Below are 21,567 nucleotides of genomic sequence, written 5' to 3'. Positions count from 1 at the left end.
ATCCTGCCTGTGCTTCAATAAAACTGTATTTCTGGACAATGAGTTTGAATTTACTATTATTTTTACATGTCATGAGATGTTTTTCCACTTCTTCCCCCCTTAATCATTTTTAAAAAATAAAATCCTTTCTTCATTCCAGGGCCATATACAAGAACAAGCGGTGGGTTTTACTTGGCCTGTGAGTGGTAGATTTCTGGCCCCTCCTTGGGAAAAGTCCTGTACACGTGCAGTAGGCTACGTGTACAGGAAGTTCACATCAGAACAGTTCCTAAAGACTCCAAACTGGAAACAAACCAAAAGTCCCCACGAAGGTAGAACAGTTACACTGTTGTTTACTTATATACAACATATGGTTGAAAGAAAGAAGCAAGTCATAAAAGAGTACATACAGTATGATTTTATTTATATAAAGTTCAAAAATAGGCTCACATAAGTGCTGAAACTGAAATTCAAAAAAATACAAGCAAGGAAATGATCCTAAGAAAAATCAGGGCAATGGTTACCTCTGGAGAGAGGGAGATGATGAGGGTTGGGGGGAGATGTCTGAGGTCCAGGCAATGTTGGATTGACTTGGGTCATGTTTACACTGGTTTTTACTTCATATTTGTTCTTTGAACTATACTTTTTAATGTATCTACACTGAAGTGTATATCTCATTGTTTAAAAAACTGCAGTTCCTTGTGCTAACCCTATGCTGGCATTTGGACCCTCATTTCATAGTGACATTGTTGGGGGTCAGGGGTGGAGGGGCAGCTGCATGCCCAGGCCACATGTTTCCAACTTCCTGAAGCTCCTCTGATATAATTTTGAAGACCTTTGGCATCCATCTGGCCCTGGGTTTCCACATTTGCCAAGAAGAGTCTTGGCTTTTATAGCATTCAAATGTTTTTCTTTTCAGTTTGCTTTCGTCTCAGACACTAATGCTCTCTGCCAAATTCCCTCAAGGTCAAATCCACATTATTATGGGTTCCATTGTCTTGAAGGCTTTCTTGTTTGCAAATTCCATTTTTCCTAATTTCAAAATATAATTATAAATAATTCAATCAGATTGAATTGGGCAGTGGATGTGTGTGCTGGCTACTTTCCCTTCGTCCCTCTGCTCTTCAGTGTTTATTCTCTTCTTAATATTTCTACCTTCTGGCTCTCTATGTGTGACTGTGTGTTGTCATTAACTGGGCAGGGTGAACTTGAAAGAAAAGAAAATAGGTATTCATGATTGGAAAGGCCATGCATCTAGGAGTAAACCAACTGGAGTGTGAACCAACATTGAACTTATCAGCTGTGTGTTCAAAGCCAGTAACCTAACCTCTCTGGGTCTTTTCGTTCATTAATAGAAGTGAGAGCTAAAAACTATGAGAGAGAATCATGGTGAGAATCCAATATGTAAGGGCTAAGTGAGAAAGCCTGTACAATACACCTGCATCTACACCTTTTACAGGATTTGTGGATGGTGTGCAATAAATTTTAGTTTTATCTCTGTCATTCCTCCCTCCTTCCTTCTTCCCTTCTCTCTCCCTCCCTCCCTTCCTTCCTTTGCTTTTGTAAGACTTCTCCGTCTACCTCATCAACTCTGTTAATCTAGCAATTGCTTAGTGAAAGAAAAGAATGACAGGCAGGTTGGGAACAGGAAAAATCAAAGGCGGAAGATTTTGCTCTGGAGCCTGGGTAAAAACCACACAGCATACTTTAATTGCCCATTTACTTTATATTCCTCTTTTCCCTTGCACTCACAGGTGTGTTCACACTTAGAAATCCAAGGATCATAGCAATGCTGCCATCAGAATCTTTAGAAAGCCTAAGAGAGCTGCACTGTGATTTTTAGAGATAAAAATTGTTTCCATGCAAATCACTTAGCACCTTATCTGGCATACTGTCAGCACTCAATCAATGTTGGATATTATTACTGTTATTATTGTCATTATGATGATTATTGTTGTTCAGGAAAACCATCCCAGAACAAGCAATTGAAGTTGTAAGGCCATCAGCTGCCCCCTTTGCAAAATGCCTCCCCGAGTTACAAATGATAGCAATGGTTTTTTCTTTTAGCATTTCCCAGCCCCCTCTGTCATTTCTCCCCTTAAATGTTTCATTCTGCCTTTTCCAGAACAAACATCATTATAATCACTTCTCGTTCACATCTCTGATATCCCCATGGCTCTTTTTGCTTTCACTGGTAGTAGCAACACCTCTGAATTTACTACCATCTGCAGATATCATTAGCTATTGTTTATTCCCTCTCCCACACTATTAATGAAGATGTTAATTAAGACCAGAACTAACACTGACCCCAGCAGCAATCCACTAGACATTTATCCAACTGGATAAACTTCTGTTAGTCATTACCCACTGCTCATAGACATTACCACCACTCCATTCCCTTCATCTGCTAATTTGTAAGAGGCTAGGGGAGAGAATTAAGGGAGCCCAGTATTTAAAAATTAGGGTTTTTGGAAAGGGATTTGCCGGAACATCAGAAGGGCGGTTGTCAGTAGTATGCGTGAGTGAAGGGAGCCAGCCTCCAAAAGAATTTGGTAACTGCTTGGCTCCATTTACGGGTTTCTGAGAATTTAGCAACACACAGTAAGGCTGGAGGACACCAGTAGAAATAATGGCATGTGCTTTTCAGCTGCTTCCTCTTACAGATGTTCAGACAGAAGCCCAAAAAGGTAGAGAGACTTTTCCAACATCACTTCCCTAGTTCATGCTGGACCCTGAATTGGAATGGGCAGCTCTAACTTCCTATCCCATGCTCTTTGCAGGAGCCAAGATGATCTGTGTGTGTTAGCCTATCCCAATAAACCCTAAACTCACGGAGCAGTGTCCTTCAACTTCATCTTTTTGTCTCCGGCAAACCATCTCCTATAGCAGGAGTTCTTTATATACTTATGAAAGGAATGAGCATTATTCACCATGATGCACTGTTCTCTCAACCTACAAATTAGTGGTTCTCAATATTGGCTGAACATTAGAATCACCCAGGGGAGCTTTTAAAAAATGCCAATGCCCACATCATACCCCTTGAGATTTGGATTTAATTGGATTGAGGAGAGACCAGGCACTGGTAAGTTTTTAAAGCTCCCCAGGTGATTCTAATGCAGCCAGGGTTGAGAGCTACCTCTGAGGATAAAGTGTTTTTCCACAGACTCCTAAATTGGGAGATTTCTTGTTCTATAGAATGGGGTTTGAACAGAACCCCTGTAACTTAGCAATTAGGAGCAAACTTTTAAATACGAAAACGACTGCTTTTCAAAACTTTTCCTTGCAAAGAATACAAACTTCACCGCCAACTCAGATGATGTAGTTTGGAATCTATTAATCTGGTGGTGGTATTTACACCTGGCAATTTTTCCAGACCACTTTAACTGTGTAGGCAGCAGTGCCAACCTAAAGCTCTCAGGCAGTCCTAAAGCAAGTAACTGATTTAGTATAAAACCTGTCCCACTGGAAGCAAAGTCAAGCAACAAACAAACGACTTAACAGTATTTAAGTGTTTGCTTATTTAGACATTAATGTCCACTGTACCCGTTGCAGTAACAAATGCCTTCCTGCTGCTGGTATGGCAATGAAGCCATAGTAGATGTAGAATGTAGGTCAAAGACAAAATAAGGAAACATAATCTCAGGCTTCTTCCTGGACAAGAGCCCAAGAAGAATAAAACACAAGGCTTTGCAAGGCTTTGGAGGCTGCTAGTCTTCTGGCATCATACTTTGGGGTATTTTCCATTTTAGGGGAACATCCCTAAGTGACTAAGTATCCAGTAACACAAACATCTGTCCAGGAGGGAAATTCAGAGTGCTCACGTTTGGCTGTGCATGTTGTTCACTGCACAAGGGTGTCTGGTACATGGGAGTTGAAATCTGCAGGGTGAAGGGGTGGTTCTAGGAAGGACAGATGGTTCTGCCTGTTGTTCACAGAAAGGTACCACACAGAAATTGGGATGGCTGAAAAAGGAGAAAGACACAATAGGTTTCCTCATCCTCGTCATAAGTAGCAGAGGCCTTGTGATGAAAACAGGGAAGAGCGATGGAATGCTGGACAGTGTTGGGGAGGGGCCACAGGGACTGCCCACCCTCTCAAAATGTGCTTCAATATCAGTGCCTCTCCGTGGTTGTGAAGGGTGAGCTAAAACAGAAAAAGGTACAGGAAGCCAGTGGAACATGGTAATGGGTATCTGTAGAAGAGATGATAAGATGCGCCGAAAAAGTCTAAAGTGGGAACATTTTTTCACATGTTCATTCTCTCACCAACTGAAGCTGGGGCCCCAGCCATGCATGGCTCACAGGCTTGCCTGCTGCCATCACAACGTGGTTCAGCTTTGGGGGAAAGACAAAGAAAGAGAAAGCATCCCGGCAACAGCCACTGGTGGAGCAGCAGGACCTGCACCTCCGCCAGTGAATGCTTCCAGATGCACTGAAGTGTCCTCCCAAAACACTGCCCAGGAAACAGCTTAGCTAGAGAGTGACTCCTTTGGAGGAAAAAAAAAAAAAAATCAGTCATTTTGACAAGGTCAAAATACCAAGAAAACAGCATTCCCAATTGAGAAGTTATGGGTCATAGAACATATTCTTTTCTGCTTCTCCCTTCTTAGACTTTTTGGCTATGGTGTGATTTTTAATATGTGCCCCCCAAAGAAGGCTCTCTGGGCACAGAGCTGCTAATAAAAATATGTAAATGGCTGGATTTTGGATAAGGATTCTCTCCCCATTAACTATTGAAAAGAAAAACTCTAATGGAGCCAAATAATGCCATCCAAGAACCAATTAGCCCAGGTGGAATGAGGGCATGGAATGAGGGAGCTATGGTATATAGTCTGTCCTGCTCTGATGTTGGGACTCAGAGAGCAGTCATGTTTTTCTTTGAATCTGAAAACTGGGGAAATTTGGAAGATCTCCTCTTTGGCTGCACCTTGGAAAGCTCTGGGAGGAAGCCAGTGGAGTGAGAAGGAAGGAAGGGAGGGAAGGAGAGAGGAAGGAAAGAGGAAGTATGTAAGGAAGGAGGGAGGGAGGAAAGAAGGAAGGATGGAAGGAAGAAAGAAAGGAAGGAAGGATAGATGGAAGGAAGGAAGGAGGGAGTGGGAGGGAGTAAGGAAGGAAAGAAGGAAGGAAGGAATTGGGGAGAATTAATTTATTGAGCACAACTGCTTGCCAGACAATGCTCTTGGCTTTTTCCTATATACGATTGCACTGAATTTTAGAACACCGTTGTGAGGTAGGTAGAGTTGCCTAGCTATTAAGTGGCCAGGTTATATTCAAACTAGGTTTGTCTGATGTTGAAACTCCTCCCTTTCCCTCTTAAGGTGTCTCCACCAACTATGTCTACATACCTGTACATCTGTGTATATTCATGTGCATATGTCTGTTCTATCACGTCAATGTTTCTTAATACTGCCTTTATCACCAAGCAACCAAACAGTGAGGGTGAATTTCCCCTTATATTTCTGTTTCTTTTTTATAAACTTCTCTGGCTAAGAGGTTTTCCTCTCTTCAGAGCTGCCTCCAATGTTATTTTCATCTGTCTTTGCCTGTACATTATTGAGGAAAAGAGGAAGAGGTGAGGCCAAGGGAAGCCATTTTTCCTGGTTCTGTTGCCTTCTGGGCATGGTTTGTTTTATTTGGGGTGGGGGAGGGAATGCCACTATTTTGCCAGTCCTATACCAACGACTGTGGGAATTTTTGGATCTCCTTTAGATAAACAGTCCTGTTTTTCCCGCAACCTTCTGAGAGCTGAACCCCACCCCCCCTTGCTTTTGAAACAACCATTCTTGGAGAAGCTTCTTTTCAAGCAGCCATTCCATACTTCTAAAGAGGCTCCGAAGATCTTGTCCCCATTGCCAGGGGCCCCTACCTTTCTGTTTTTCCCTGAGAGGAAGTGGAGAGGGGTTGGGGGTGGGGATGCCAGTGGTGAGGCTGCACCTCCTCTCCCATTGGCCACCTGCTGCCCAGTGGAGGAGAGCCCTGACCAGGTTCCCCTCCCCCACACCTCCCCACCCGACCCTGTGTCTCCTTGGAGCAGACACAGATGCTTCAGGAGGAGGTGCTATCACAAAAGGGTTTATTAGGGGAAAAAAAAGTGTGAAAGGGATGGGGCTGTTGGCAGGGACTCCTGCTTCATGCTTCGGCCTCGGCTGTCTGCTGGCTCCATTGACTGATCCTTCCCTTTCTTTCTCCACTCCCTCCTTTCCAAGGGCTTATATTCACTTTACAAAGAAAAGCCATCACCAGGCAAAGATGTTTCCAGCATTGTATTAAAGTTTGGTGGAGAGGAGGGATGAGGAAGGAAAAGGCTGGATTGTGGGGGGCACAAGGTGGGGGGTGATACCAGCTGCTGGAGAGGCAGGGAGAGAAAGCAAAGGCAGGCATGCGTGAGAGGCCCGAGCAGTGGCCAAGAAGCAGAGAAAGGGCCGAGGGGAGGGGACGGGGGACAGAGTGTGCCCAAAGCCTTATAGAAAAGAGCAAAGACCTGAACACAAGGAGAACATTAAACACTGAAGTCAAATGGACTTTGGGATCCTCCTGGCAAAGAGTGACACCAACAAAATACAAAATAGGGCCCCGTGACAACCTAGAGAAACAAGTTCTGAGGAGGCTGTTGGGAGATGCCACAGAAAAGGCCCAGTAAATAAATATATAAAGGGTAGAGGATGCTAATATGCTGAGAGCCTTTAAGGGGGGTGGGAGAAAGGGGGAGGAAGAGAGACAGAGGGAGACAGGAGGGAGAGAATATGACGGTCTGAGAGCTCAACATCAAGTGAAAGCAAAAGCAGAACAGAGACAGGGACAAAACACACACACATAGCCAGACCCCAAGAGAGGGACACAGAGAGAGAGTCACACAGAGAGAAAGACAGAAAGGGCTGAGGGAGGGGGGTGATGGGGTGGGAGTGGGGTGAGAGGGAAAGTCTCCAGCCAAACACTGAAGACTTGGCAGTTCGACAGCGGCAGCCGGGCCAGGCAGTAACTGCACTTGCTGTGTCTAGTCTATTGTTGTCTCGGAGGGGGGTGGGTGGGCAGGGGGAGTTGTTTGTTTGTTTTGTTGTTTGGCCTCTTTGTCTCTTTTGTTCCTAGCAGTTAGTTTGCTTCTTTCCCAGACTCTGGGCTGAGGGAAGAGCTTTACGGATTTTTCTTAAAGGGACAGGATTAGCCAGTTTACAAGTAGTAGCGATAGCTCAGTCCCAACCAGTTCCTGCCTAAATGACTGTTTTATTTTTTAAAGGATCATATTAAGAATGGAGAGTCAGTGTTTATGCAGTATTTTGTGCCTGATTAACAAAAATGAACTGGTCAATTTCACTCTTCCCCACTAAACTCCCTCCTACAGGATTGCCAACACTGCAGGGCGGGGGAAGGAGAGACAAAAAGAAGATCCTACAAAGAAAAGTAATAGGGTGCATACATTAATAACTCCAAATACATTGGTAAATGTTCTATTTAAAAAATTCCAAGCATCAAGATTAGAAATATAAACCTGAAGCTTTAAAAAAATCAGAAGAAGAAGGGCTGTGAAAGAAGAGGGGCCACTGGGTCATCGGAACCCTGACACTGCCAGGGCGCTGCCCTCTCCCTTGGCCCCCCACCCGGGCTTTTCCCAGGCTCCATCCCAGAAGATAAACAGCACAGCAGTCAGGCTCTGGGAGCCTGTCCTGGGTCACTCTCCACCCCCTCCTTGGCCTTCCTGAAAGGAAATGACCATCCACACACACAGGCTGCGGAGGTGCCAGTGTCACCATGCAGAGCACAGAGTTGCTTTCTATTCGTTTGAAGAGAGGTAGGGGAAAGGGATGTCCAGCAAGCCTTTCACTTCTTTGTTTCCCAGCTTCTTGTCCTCTTAGTCATTCAAATAGATTTTGGTCTAAAGCAGACAGCTTCTGAAGGAAATGAAATTTTAAAATACTCCCAAACTCGTCTACCTTTGGTTCGCAATTCCCTTCTAGTCCTCTGGCCCAAAGCACAGCCAGCCCTTTTTCTTAATCTTAGCTTTTCCCTCTCCTCTCCTGCCTTCAAATCTTCCAGTGAAATCTAGGGTGCCAGAGATTAAAAATAAATAAACACAACCCTAAAGCTCTAAGAAGAGTGGGAGAGATGGTGAAGGGAAGTGGGGCTCCTTTGTGAATGGATCCTTTTATACTCAAAGCAAACGCAGACCTGAGGGGACTCTTCAGCCCTCCAAAGTGTGGCTGGGTACTGCTGACTCTGAGGGGGTTATTGGGCTTCTCCTCCTCCCTGTCCTTAAGGAGTTTGGGATTAAAAGAAAAGATAGACAATTCAGTCAACTGCTCAGACTTGGGGCTGGCGGGGTGAGGAGTTAAGAAGCAGGGCTGCCTTACACTCTTAACTTTATCCACTGTCCTCCTCCTCTATCTTAATTTTACTCCTCTCAGCCCGCTCCACCTCTCCCCACCACACCTTTCCATAACCCACCACAGGGATTTCGCTGATGTCGCTGTGCGGGTCATTTTGCTTCTGCTGGGGTTCCATTTGAATGGGCCAGGGAAACTCCCACCTTTCCAGGCCTTGCTTTGCTAGGCTTTCTCCCCCACAGCCTTGGAAGCCACTTGGACCAAGGCATGTAGGGACCAGGCAGGGGGTCGGGGGACCATAAGGGGCGAGGAGGTAGAACTCGGTGCCTGGCGGCCCAGCCCTAGAGGGGCCTGTGCAAAACTCGGTGCCCAAGAGAGCACCAGGCGCCTGGGGCACTTGTTGCCAGAGCGCAGGGAGGGCAAAGGGAAGACATGGTGGGGGCACGTCTCCTCGGGCGGCTCCGGAGAGTAAGCATTTGCAGCCACCTTTGCTTTGGGTAGACGTTTCAAGTCCACGGTCACACAGGATAACAGAAGTCCTTCTAACCTTGAGCAAACTTGATTCTGATGCCCAGGACACTGTCGCATTGGGTTGAACCCATTAGCCTATATAGAGGTCGCTCAGGGCAGGCATTGTCTGTGACCGACAACAGGAGCACATCCGGAACAAGGAATGATCAAGGCAAAGTACTGGCCCCGACCCTGCTGGGGTCAAGTCCGATTCCCAGCCCAATCCGGTGGGGTTCAGAAACGGCCAGCAACCCCAGGCTCAGGAGTCTGCGCGGTGCAGTTCTCAGCATATTTCGTTCCTGATTCCCGCACGCGGCCCCGCAGCGCACCGGGGGATCTAGTTTCCCTGGACGCTTCTGCTTGCTTGTTGGTTTGGAAGTCGAAGCCCCGGGATAGTGAAGCTGGCCGCAAAAATCTCCAACCCCGCTAATCCTAGACAAAATAAAAACGTAATAGCCCATAAACCAGCAACCTTGGGGTACTTTATTTGGGAGTCTCCTGGAGGCACGTCCCTGCGGGATCTTCTGTGAGGGAACCTTTCTACCTCAAATTTTCCCGTGTGTGGGAAGACCACGAAGTTATTAAAACAGCGTTTCCCCTCTCCTGCCTAGTCCCATTCCCTAAACGGGCATAAAAACATCCCCTGAACCGGCTGCATCTACAGTTCTGGTGGGGAGGGTTGGGGGTGGGGGTGGGGGTGGGGGAGAGGCACAGGAGGCTGGCACTGAGACCAGCTCCAGCAGGAATTTGCCCCACACCAGGACGGAGGGTCTCCCAGGGAGACAAAACCCAGCTGGAGAAATCTCGGCCTGAGAGCCCCTCGCCCCACTCGGGGGAAACGACCCGCCCGGCACGAAGGATGTGACTCCCGATCCCCACGCCGGGAAACTGGAAGGCATGCGGAATCTCGAGGCTCCAGCAGGGTGGAATCTCAAAGAAAAAAAAAAATCTGGAAAAAAAAAAAGCTAAATTTGAACAAAACTAAACTACAAGCCCTCAGGTCCCCGAGTTGCAAACGAGGTGGGGGAGGAGGGGGCGGGAACGGCCACGGCGCACAGAGTGGGGGGATGTGGAACCAACTCTGAACTCTATCCCCTGCAGAGTCGGTGCCTACGGGGGCTCCAGCAACGCGCGCTCCCACTCTCAAGGTTTGGACTCACAAGGGAGGCCGAAGGTGGGAGGGAGAGGAGAGAAGGATAGATGGAGGTGGCGTGGGGTGGGGGGGTTCTTTTTCTTCCTCCTGCCTGCACCAGCCTAGGGGAACTGGAGGTGGCAAAGCGCGAAGAAAACTTTGGAAAGTTTTGGTAGCACGGTTAGCAGCGGAGACGCAGGGCAACAAGCTGTGCTTGGATGGGCACGGGGGAGCGGGCTGGGTGCTACTGGGAGACCAGGTCCTGAAGCAGTTAAAGATCCAAGTCTCCCAGGTCAGGTCCGCCCCAGCCCCAGAGGCTTCAAGGGGCCAAAGGACTGTGGGGAGTCTGAGGACGTTTCTCTAGGAGACAGACCGGGCGGAGCTGGGAGTTCGGCGGGTTGTATTGGTGCCGAAAACGGTACTCAGCGATGGCTCGGAGCTTCAGCAGTAAAGACTTGTCTGCCAAGGCGGGATTAGATCCGTCGGCTCAAGAGCTCGGTCCCCCACCTTCCCCTACCCAGCGAGGGCCGTGCGGGCGCCAGGGATGCTTGGGGAGCTCTGCTCGGTTTCCAGTCGCGCACCGGGTCTCCGCGCACCACGTGCGCCCAAGGCCTCAGGTGGGCACATTTGGGAGAGTGCGCCGGAAGGGGTGGGAGCCACGGAGCTATGATCAGGCTTCTGCCGACTTCCCAGCCAGATCCTCCTTGCTGGAGGCAGGACACAGTGAGTGGCCCAACCCAACTTCTCCCCGCACCCTGGGAAGGAAGTGTGGTGCGCTCGCTGGAGCGCGAGGCCGCAGCCCGCCCATGCCGCATACGGCCTGGCATTCTGCTTTTCCTCACTGCGCACCAGGGAAAGGCATAATTCAATTATACCATCCAAGTGCAACACAGCCTTTTCCTCTTTTGCTCTGGAGCCTAGGGCGTTTCGAAGAGGAATCTCCCAATTCTCAAATAAATACCTACCGCTCTAAAGCCGAACTGGGTTCTGTACTAACTACTGGGGTTTGGGGGCGGGGGGAACGGGAAGAATCCAAATTGGATATGAATTTACAGCCTGAAGCAGCTTATTTAGGCTCATGGAGTGCCATTCCAAACGACACAGCTCGCGCTATTTCGAGATACGTTGGAGATTGGAGAGAAAACAGGGTTATTTAAAAGTGACTCCCTTAACGCGACTTTCCTTCTCCGGCTCCCTAGGTGACTGCGTCAGGGCTCCAGCTTAAGGCGGTCTGGTCGGCCCAGCCTTTGATATTTAAGCCTGGCCTGCTCCCGGGTGAAACTACCTGTTGGGAGATTCCGCAGCCTAGACGTTTGGCCCTCCTTCCTGCCCACCCCCCCCGCCCCCACCCGGTGCAATCCTGGCGGCGACGGAATGGTTCTGGGTTGGCACAAGAAGGGAGAAGACCAAAGAGTCGAGAGTATCGGACAAAGTCAGCTGCGCCTGGCGTTGCCCAGAGAGTTGCCCCCCCCACTCCGCCCCCGGCTTCCGCTTGCTCTTGGGGACAGGGAGGTGGGCCCCAGAACGCTGTGTGGGGCCCCTGGCCGCAGGGGTGGGCACAAACTCCACACGATTCTCTAAATTCGGAAACCACAACGCGTTGCAGTTTGTACTGGCACTTTGGAGCAAGTCTAACTTTAGAAAACAAAAAGCCTCCTAGCTCTTCCTCGCGCCCACCCCCACCTTGCAACGATAACACCCCTCACTTTTCTCTGCACCGAAATTCACTTTACTACCTCTTGAAAATCGGAAAATTCCGCGGCGGCTTGGACGCGCTGCAACGCAGAGGCTGCTTAAAGCTCTTGTAGGAGTTTCTTGAGGGAAATCACTCTGTTCTTGAGAGCAAACAGAATCTCCGTATTTTTACACAACCTAACTGGATGAGGGAGCGGAGCTAGGAAGGACAATTTGAGCCTTTGCAGCCCGTTGGAGGAAATTTCGGAGACTGGGGATAGGGGGTGCTTTTCTCTCACAAGAACCTGTGGGAAGGATAGCTCCGTCTGGCCCTGGGGCTGCAAGTTTCACTTGGGAAGCACACAGCCCGGGTCTGGTGCGCGTTGAATAACATTCTTTCCAGCAAACTCTGCAGCAAATCCCGCCCTGACATTAAATTGGGGTAGATGTGGCGATGCAGGCTGGGCTGAGCCGTGAAATTTCCCCCCAGACGGGGAAGGCTCTCCTCGCGTCGTGTCTCCGATGCGGGTTTCTGCTTTCTTATAGTGAACCCCGCTTCGTTTTGGGAGCAGTGAAATTTGGGAGCGGCCCTACGGAGGGGCTCATTTGGGGTCGAAGGGGACGGATAGACTTTCTCTGTCGCTAGGGGTACAGCGGCGTTTTATTTCTTCCCGCGCGCTCTCTCATCCCCGGTAGTCACAAAGCACTCGGCTGAAAACGAAATGGGGACAAATATCAGGCAACTGCAGGGAAGGAGGGGGGTAATCCTCATCTTGTTCAGGATACTCATTTTGACAGTGAAGACTGAGGGGCTACACGGAAGAAGGAGAATTTATTCATCAGAATTTGTTGCACAGGGATGAAAGTTGAGACTTCGAGCCTATAAGAAAGCTCAGAACGTTTCCCGCGACGCAGTCTCTTTTTATGATCCTGGCAATATTAGCCTGTTCGGCCCTTAAGTCACACCCCTAGTCCCAGACTTTAGTGGCATTTCCCTTCCCCGTGTGCCTCCTTCCCGTGCCCACTTAACTCGGCTTCGCGTTGCCCGGGACCTCAGGACGACTTGCGAAGAGCTCTTGCAAACTTGCCCTTCCCCGGCCGCACACGCATCAGTGGGCTCTCCCTGCACAGCCCTCTCGGATGCCCCGGGGACCCCTCGGGGGCCTGGGAAACCCGGAGTATTTTCCTGCGCTCCAACTCGGCACTCCTGTTCTATTTCAGTTCAGTCCCAGGGGCACGGACCCAAGGATAATAAACAATACTGCTTATTAGAGATACAAAGGGGCGCAGAAAAGATCCACGCGGAAAAGCAAGCGCAGAGAGCATTTTAACAAGTGCCCAGACGTTCTGAATTGCCTTTGAAAGCGACTTGTAATGTACAACAGAAGGTGTTTCTCTAAAAACACTAAAGTTCTCAGAATACAGGTTTGTCAAAGTATGATGGTTGGAGTTTTTATTTATTTGGTTTTTGCCCCTGGAAATCAAGCAGAGTTGTTGCTACCTGCGGATGCCTCTCTCTGCAGGACACCTCCTTGCCCCTCCCTCTCCCCGTCCCTTAGATCGCTAGGTAGGCCTCGTAAAAAAGGGAGCGGTCTTCCAGGTGTCAGCATACTTTGGTACCGTTATTCCAGATTCCACAAGAATTGAAAACACTACCTTCCCTTTAGGCAGTGACCACACGGGCTTTATGGGGAGATGTCACTGTAGCAGGTACGGCCAGATAATTTAGAGATGCAAAAATTTTTCATTTTTTCTTCTTTAAAAAAAAAAATAGAACTGTAGATATCTTTTAAGTGCTGAATGAGAGAAAAGGGACTGGAGATTCCTCCTGAGGTGCCTGTGAAACCAACTTCTGTCCTGCCTGATGGCCTTGAGAAAGGGCCTCCCATCTGCCCTGAAAGCCCACCCCCACCCCCCTGTTAGAAGAATCTTCCTGCGGACACACATTGGTAGGAGGCTGCCTTAGCAGGAGGAAGAAGACCGCAGGGTGAAAAGAAAGAGTCTCAACCTTCCTAGCCATTAGACTACCTACCTCCGTCCCCAAAGGCCCAGGGCTGGCAAAGCAGACTATAAGGAAAATCTCCAGTTCTGAGCAGGGTGAGAAATAAATCAGTGTTATGTTCCAGGAACATATCTCTATTGGATTATCAGGAGCTAGGGTGTCCCAGAACAGGTCTCCCCAGCCCAGCTGCTGAAGTTTTAGTGTCCGAGCATCTGTACCTTCTATGACCTAGTCTCTTCACTCTAGTTCATTGCTGTTGGTCAGTTCATGCTGGAAGCTCCTTCAGAGGTGTTTTAGTCCAATTCTACCTGGTAACTCTCCTTCTTGGTTGTACTAAGAAAGGGGGGAGGGGCAGGTTCTAGTCTCACCAAGGCTAGTCTAACCCTATGCCTCACACAGATCTCACAGCTTAAGGGACTGGACAATGGCTGGGTCTGGCTGGCCCAGAGGGCCCTGGCCTTGAATTATACCCCCTCTGCCAACCAAGGGCGTCTCTTTTGTTGGGAAATAATCATGGTGCCAACTGCACCTAAGGAACGGTCTAAACTATCTTTTCCCACCTCTCCCCATCCCCTAAGCTGATGGCCTTACAGCTCTCATGCATTTTTTTGTTTCCTGATTTAATTTCTATATTATTTTAGAATTTGTTCAGCTGTCTCCAACCCTTTTTGCATACCCTAGTTGACAACTTCTAGGAAGGGTTTCTGCCTGATGAACTCAAGCTAGAGAGGCCTCCTTTGCAAAGTCTGTGGTTGAATTTTAGAAGGTGCCTCAGTTATTTTGGCAGGTGAGCTCTGCTCTGGCCTTCCCACAATTTTCCAAATCAACTGGTTTGTATCTTGTAATTTTGCAGATGAGGAAACCAAGGCTCGGAGAAGGGATCTAACTTACTCAAGAGCACATCATGAGCTAAGAGAAGAGTCTGCTTCAGACCCTGTGTTTCTTGACTGGAAGTCCCTTTGCTCAGTTTTGAGGGTGGTGTGATGGCTAATAATAAACTACTGTTCAGGAAGCATAAACTCTGTGCCAGATCACGTGCCATTCTAGACACTTTACATAAGTCATTATTACAACAATTCTAAAGAGCATCATTAATGCCAATAAAAACTGAAAAATTACTTTTATAAAGTAATAATATGCATAAATGAAAATACTTCAAATAATACAAAAGGGCATAAAATGAAAGTAAAAACCTCCTTTTCTGCTCTCCCTCCCCCAAGAATACCATTGACCTTTTTGGTCTGCTAGTGACTCTCTCCATGTTTAATAGAACTTATCATTACTTTATGAACAAGGAGAGTGTGACCTGGAGTCAGGCTGACTGTCTGTGGCTACCTGGCTACAGGCTCAGCACTTCCCTTCTTCTCCATCAGCTAAGGTGAGAGGAGAGAAAAGGAAAGTGAAGGAGTCCAGAAAAAGAAGGGTCAGGTCCAAGCTGACATCGTCCTTTCCTTTCCTCTCCCTGGCCTGGTCCAGGCTCCTGCTAATACTGAAGTTTTCAGGAGCTAAGACCATAGGTTATCTCCGTGCAAATAACCTGATGATCATTTGTGATGGTAATTGGACAAGCAACTCTTCTCAGGCCTGTGCCACCTGAGCAACCTCACCCAAGTGCGGCTGGCACCTTCTGCTAGCTCCAGGACTGAGGCAAATCCCTTAGGCTTTAGATTTCCCTGCCTATCTTTGAGGGTTGTTTTGAGGCTAAAATGAGAGATAGGGAACAGACCGTGTAAACTTGAAATCTCCCCATGTAAACGGAACAGCTGCCTTTCAAAGGACCGTGTAGGACCCTATGCCCCATCAGTTCAGAACAGTGATTTTTTAAGGGTTCTTTGCCAAAGGGTGTGTTTTGGGGATTTGAAGGATTTTGTGTGTGTTGGACCAGAAGTGTATCTTAAAGTTGAAGGGGATGTTCATTTATCCATAAAAGATGGGAACAATGAATCTTTGGAATCAGAGACTTTGGGGAATCTGAGTGGCTTTCTTTCTATCTGAGAACAGGAAGAGCCAGGCTGGTGAGGGCAGAGGGAGGCAGTTATCCTGCTTGGGGTGCACAGTGGGTTGGTAAGGGGTGTGGCTGAAAAGATGCTTAAGCCTGTCCTTCTGCATGGGTGTCTACTTCCAAAGGCTGATCTGAGACAGTAAAGGGGCAACGGTGCTGGCGAGGGTGAATGCTAAGGGCCATGAGCTTCCCAGAACTAGTCATTTCATTGCTATTAATTTTTGAGTAGAAAAAGAAGGATTTTAGAGGATGGATCGTTCTTCCAGGAAGCCACCCTGATCTTGAGGCTCCTTCATTCTGTAGGAATCTTTAGAAACATCCCGATTTGAGGGGCCTCCATGTGAGAGCAGATGATAGGCGGATGCCATGGTCTCCTGAGCTTTGCAGAGAAAGAGGAGCTGCAGAGGGGCTGGTGCGTCTGAAAAGACCCTTCGAGAAACATGCACAGAGCCGGGTCACACGCACAAATCTGAGATGGGACAGAGGCAGACTGTGAGTATCAGGGAGGATGAAGAAAACGGTTTTAAGAGGGAATGGAGGGGGCTGGGGGAGTGAGCTGGTTCCAGAGAGAGAGAGAAACCGTGAAAGGAGGGAAAATCAGATTTTCTTGGAGGCCCAGCCGGGCTTCACAGCCTGCCTTCAAATGGTGTCAGGACAAAGGAGGCTGCGCCCCCTGGTGTCAGACTGGCAGTCGGCGCCCGTGCGCGGCGGCGAGCCTGGGCCGCCAGACCTGAGGACCAGCTGGAAAAGTCGGCGGGTCGGATGCCTTTTCTTCTGTCTGCTAAGGGAGTTGAAGTTGAAATAGCCTTTGCTTTCTCAACTCCGCAGCCTAAATAGAAACTCTGGTATAAAGAGAACGGGTTTTGTAATTTTTGCATGCAATTCAGGCCAACTGGACAATGCCTGTTTAGAAGTAGCGTGGGGAGTAGGGGGAGGGGAGAAAAGACCTGCATTTTAGGGGTAAGGCTGGTCTGAGGCCAGCCTTTAAAAACTTAAGAACTTCCCTATCCTTGCCTTAACACAAAAGGGGTTATAGTAAGATGTTTTGAAGGTCTTTTCCAAGCTCTAACACTGGGATTTATGAGATAATCATTATTTTTCCCCAGAGCCTTGCAAATTTGACACTATTTTTTTCTCTTTACATGCAGGTGCAATTATATTTCAGCATCATGAGTTCCCAGATTCTGAGCAAAGAATTTTGTGGTCCCTTTCCTTTTAAAAATGCAAAATAACCCTCTTTTCATCACAGAAGCCATCTTCTACACCTTTTGTGGGACCTCCTGCAAAAAGCAGCAGAGTTTGCTCTGTTTCTTTTAAAAATAAAGTACTAAAGTGTCATGCTGGAAATTATGCTACTAAGTGTTACATGTGGTAGGTGTGAATATATGTTTCAATAGTTCCAGGCACAAGACCAAAAACTTCCCCAGAATTAGCAGAATTTTCAACTATAATCTGGCTAACATTTCTGCAAATAGGTACAAAGACCAATTTGGGAGCATGCTGCCTCCAAGGAGCTGTATGGTTGGTTTTCCTCTGAAATTGGGGGCTGTCCCTTGTCTGGTCAGGTGATTTGCAGTAGGATCATCCCCAGGAAGAATCCTGTATTCACTGAGAGTTTCCTCTCCTAAAACCTGCAAATTGAATCTCTGAAATAAGCAGTCTGTTCTACCCCATGGCAATTTCTTCTTTCTGCTCTGCACTTGAAGTCCTATCTCTATAGAATGGGTACCTTTTTGGTTTTGCTTCAAAGGAAATGATTATAGAGCTGCAAAGTATCCTTTGAGTAGCACTTTAGTTTTACAGATGTGGAGGGAGTATGGAGCCACTGTGTCACTATACTACATGCTACACATGAAGAGCAGGTCCATCTCTATAAGAGAGATGACCAAGAAGAAGAGCAGCAGCAAGACAGTGGATGGTGATGCTGCAGATGGGGCTGGAGCAGTCATTGGGAGCACTGTGCCCCACTTGCAAGTGAATCGCTGTGTGGTGGGCTGAATGGTGTTGTGCCCCTGTCCCCAATCTGTACGTTGAAGGCAAACCCACAGCTCCTCTGAATGTGATTGTATTTTGAGATAGGACCTTCAAAGTTTTTATTCAGTGAAAAGGAGGTCAGTGGGGGGGCTGTGGGGGGTACACTCCCATTCAGTGTGACTGGTATCCTTTAGAAAGAGGAGATGAGAACACAGTGTGTAAAGGTGACTATCAGTGAGGAAGCAAGCTCAAGATCAAGGCCCTAGAAAAAGCAATCCTGCTGACACCTTGACCTCAGTCTTCTAGCCTCCAGAATTGGGAGAAGATAAATTTTGGTCATTTAAGTCATTCTGTCTATGGTACTTTGTGACAGCAGCCCTAGTGCACTAACGCAAAAAGCAACTCAGTAACTTGGCACCAGCTAATTCTGTGCTCCATTTGGGGATGCAAACCTCAAGTCACCAAATTTTTCTAGTTCTCAGGAGAAGTTAAAAGTCTTTTTTGTTCTTTAAATGTTGGTAGCAGGGCAAGATTAACAGACATGCAACCTGTGCCATCACACAGGACGTTGGACTAAGAAGGGCCTTGGTTCTCTGTTGATGTGAAATTCTCCAACTTTTTTTTTTTTTTTTTTAGGGCTGCACCTGCAGCATATAGAAGTTCCCTGGCTAGGGGTCAAATCAGAGGTGTTGCTGCTGGCCTACACCACAGCAAAGCCATATCTGAGTTGCATCTGCTACCTACAATGCAGCTTTTGTGGCAATGCCAGATTCTTAACCCACTCAGTGAAGTCAGTGATCAAACCCATATCCTCTTGGACACTATATCAGGATCCTAACCCACCAAGCCACAAGGGGAACCCTGAAATTCTTAAACTTTAAAGAAGGGGCCTGCATTTGCATGTTGCACTGGACTCCACACACTATGTAGCCAGTCCTTGTCAATAATGAATGTGAAGTTGAAATAGAGTTGAAAAAATGTTAAGAGTAGGGGAGCAGAAACAAAATATGTCTGAGGCCAGATGCACCATGGGACATGTATGAACTTATTTTTGCTAACTGGATTAAGATTCTCTTTCCCCCAGAATCCATGGGAAGGAATTTATGGAGCCCAGAGGCTTTCTGGGGGTAGGAGGAAAGGCACAGATATTCCTCAGGTGTGACTCCCTGAGATTCTACATGAACTACTATGGCCCTAACAAAAAATTTTTTTTTCAAGGGTGGGCAGTCAGAACCTCACAATCAGAATTTTCTGAGAAAAAGGCCCAACACAAGGAAGTTCATGTTTGTTGGGGGCAGAGGGCTGGGTTGGACCCTGTGCATGCCTGATGCTAGAAGTTCTCCCAGAGCAGTCCATTTAGGCACCGGGTTGGGCTTTGGGAAACTGAAACTGAGTATGTTTACCTGTTATGACCAGAAGGGGCAGTGCAGCCCCCTGTAGAAGCAACATGGAGACACAGCAAGTAACAAGGTGAGAGCCACCAGCTAGACCCATTTTCTGCCTGCAGGCGAGGAGCAGGACTCTTTTTCCCTTGGGCAGAGCCAGTCCCAAGATTCTTGAGGCATTCTCAGGTGGCCTGGCTTAGGAAAGCTGAAATGAGAGGCTTCAGGGTTATGGTATATGCCATACCAAGTGACTCTCATTTGGAAGGGACAGTTTTGTCCCTGCTGAAAGGAACATCTGTCATCAGAGAGTAGAGTCCTGGGGATATTATGGAGAGATCTTGTTTTTAAGGATATGCATTGATTTAGAGAAGCTCACTGAAAATATTCTAGAGGAATGTTTGGTCAGGAGGTCTGCTTTTCAAGTTCTATTTCTGCCCAGTACTGGCTAACAGGAAAGTGTATATTTTAAAATAAGTAATTTCTTATGCACATTTATGCAAACTCCCTCAGGGGAATGAGTGAAAGACTGTTTGAGACACTCAGAATTTCTCGGAAGAAAGTTGCTGTATAAATTAATATAGAGTTTTTTTTTGTTTTTTTTTTCTTTTTCCATCTTAGGTCTGCAGGACGCGCTGAAGTGTTCTCCCATCATGCAAGGGAGAAAACGAAGCTCTCTACTGGCCTCTATCAGAGAAGCTAAAAATTTCCCTCTCTTTCCTGCAAGTTTCCCAAACATCATGATTCTGATTTCCAGGTCAGAGAGTAAGGTTGTATTCTTTGCATATGGAGAGTCCCTGGAACTGCATTGTGATGGGCTAATTATTATGAACCTATTGTGAGCAAGGCCAGACCCTGGGTGTGGCAGAAGAAACTTAACACACCTGCTCAATGATCTGCAGGCCCCAAGTGCTCCTGATGAACAGCTCCCTCCCTGCAGCCTGGAGTTGGTGAGCAGACTCTTTCTTTGGGCTGAGCCAGTTCCCATGATTTTAAAGGGATTGGGAGAAGGACCCAATATTTAAGAGGACTGGAAAGCTGTATGTGGCATTTCTGATTTCATTCCTAAATGGTAGTTCCCTTAAGTATGTGGAAAATAAGAAACTTTGCTAAAATTTTTAACTTGAAAAGACCATTGGTTTGAGAGAGATGAAAACCATGTCCATATAAAAACTTGTGCGCAAATGTACACAGAAGCATTGTTCATTATAGCTCAAAAGAGGAAACAGTTCAAATGCCCATGAATCAATGAATGAATAAACAACCTTAGTATATCCCCGCAGTGAAATACTATTTGGCAATAAAAAAGGAATGAAATATTGATGCATGCTGCAGTGTTGATGAGCCTTAAAACATTATGCTGAGTGAAAGAAGCCATTCACCAAGGAGCACATACTGTATGATTCTATTTGTATGAAATTCCTATAATGGGCAAATCTATAGAGAGAGAAAACAGGCGAGTGGTCACCAAGGGCTGTAGGTCAGAGTGGAGGCATGGAAGGTGACTGTTGAGTGGTTCAGAGTTTCTGCTGGGGATGATGAAAATGTTCTAAAATTAGTTGTGGTGAATGCTGAACAACTCTGTGAAGGTACCAGAAATGATTGAATTTTGCACTTTAAATGTGGAAATTGCATGGTGTGCAAATTATATCTCAATAAAGCTGTTAATTTAAAAAACTCATACTCTAAAAAAGACCACTGGATTTTGTATTTTTCGGAAAATGATCGCCTTGAGATAAATGTGTCTGGGCTTAAAAACAGTTTGCATGAGTTAAGTAAAATGAATGTGAAAGCAGTGATTTTTCTCTTAGGTGGAGAGAATGGTTTGGAGAAGCAGGTATAGCCACAACACTTGTACCTGTAACTGTTTGAGCCTTGCAGAGAATTTTTTCCCTAATCCTGAAATTGTTATATCTGTGTTAACAATGGCATGAAAGTAGCTTTGTTGTTTTCGTCTTTTCCCTATCCCTTTCTCTTTCTTAACTAATGGCACCTTAGTTTTCTCTTAAGGAACCAACCACCCACCTCATTTTCAGACCGTATGGTTTGTGTATTGCTGATGCTATGCCTTAGGCTCTACGACCTGATCAATTTACAAATTCTATCCTGTGGTATTGGGGCTGGCTCATACTCACTCATCTGAATCCACTAGTATATTTTGAGGAATTTTGTGAACGAGTTGTTAAACGTCATTACCATTAAAATATAAAGAATATAAGTTTATAATTAAATTACATGTAAAACAAAGCTAATAGGCACTCAAAACAAAAAAACAATCACATATGTCCTTATAACATCAAGGCAGAGGGAGGTTCGACATAAATACACAGAGGAGACGCACCAATAAAGACAAGGCAACGTGACCACAGAGGAAGAGATTTGTATCAAGTGGCCACCAGCCAAGGAATACCTGGAGCTACCAGAAGCTAGAAAAGATCAGAAACAGAATCTCCTCTAGAATCTCACTGGAGAACAACCCTGCCAATATCTTGGTTTTGGATTACTAACCTCCAGAAATGAGAAAGTAAATTCCTCTTTTTTTTTTTTTTTCCCTCTTAAGCCACCCAGTTTGTGGTAATTTGTTACGGCAGCCAC

The 21,567-nt window shown here is 46.8% G+C and overlaps 1 long non-coding RNA gene across 2 annotated transcripts in view; it reads left to right on the top strand.

The window, feature by feature from the left end:
- The window catches only part of LOC100514506 (uncharacterized), a 39,408-nt gene extending 19,217 nt beyond the window's left edge, over positions 1-20,191 (top strand). For both annotated transcript variants that reach the window (XR_014821521.1, XR_002335940.2), the window contains 3 exons: positions 15,920-16,108; positions 16,765-16,987; positions 19,594-20,191. This is a non-coding gene — a long non-coding RNA (uncharacterized LOC100514506). The remainder of the gene's footprint in view (positions 1-15,919; positions 16,109-16,764; positions 16,988-19,593) is intronic.
- Positions 20,192-21,567: the final 1,376 nt, after the last annotated feature.

Source organism: Sus scrofa, chromosome 1, assembly GCF_054392235.1.
Source record: "Sus scrofa isolate SSC_HxYL_T2T_F1_AM1 chromosome 1, Sscrofa_HxYL_maternal_Yorkshire_Landrace_v2.0, whole genome shotgun sequence".
Lineage (NCBI taxonomy): Eukaryota > Metazoa > Chordata > Mammalia > Artiodactyla > Suidae > Sus > Sus scrofa.
This window is presented reverse-complemented; position numbering and strand designations above follow the sequence as displayed.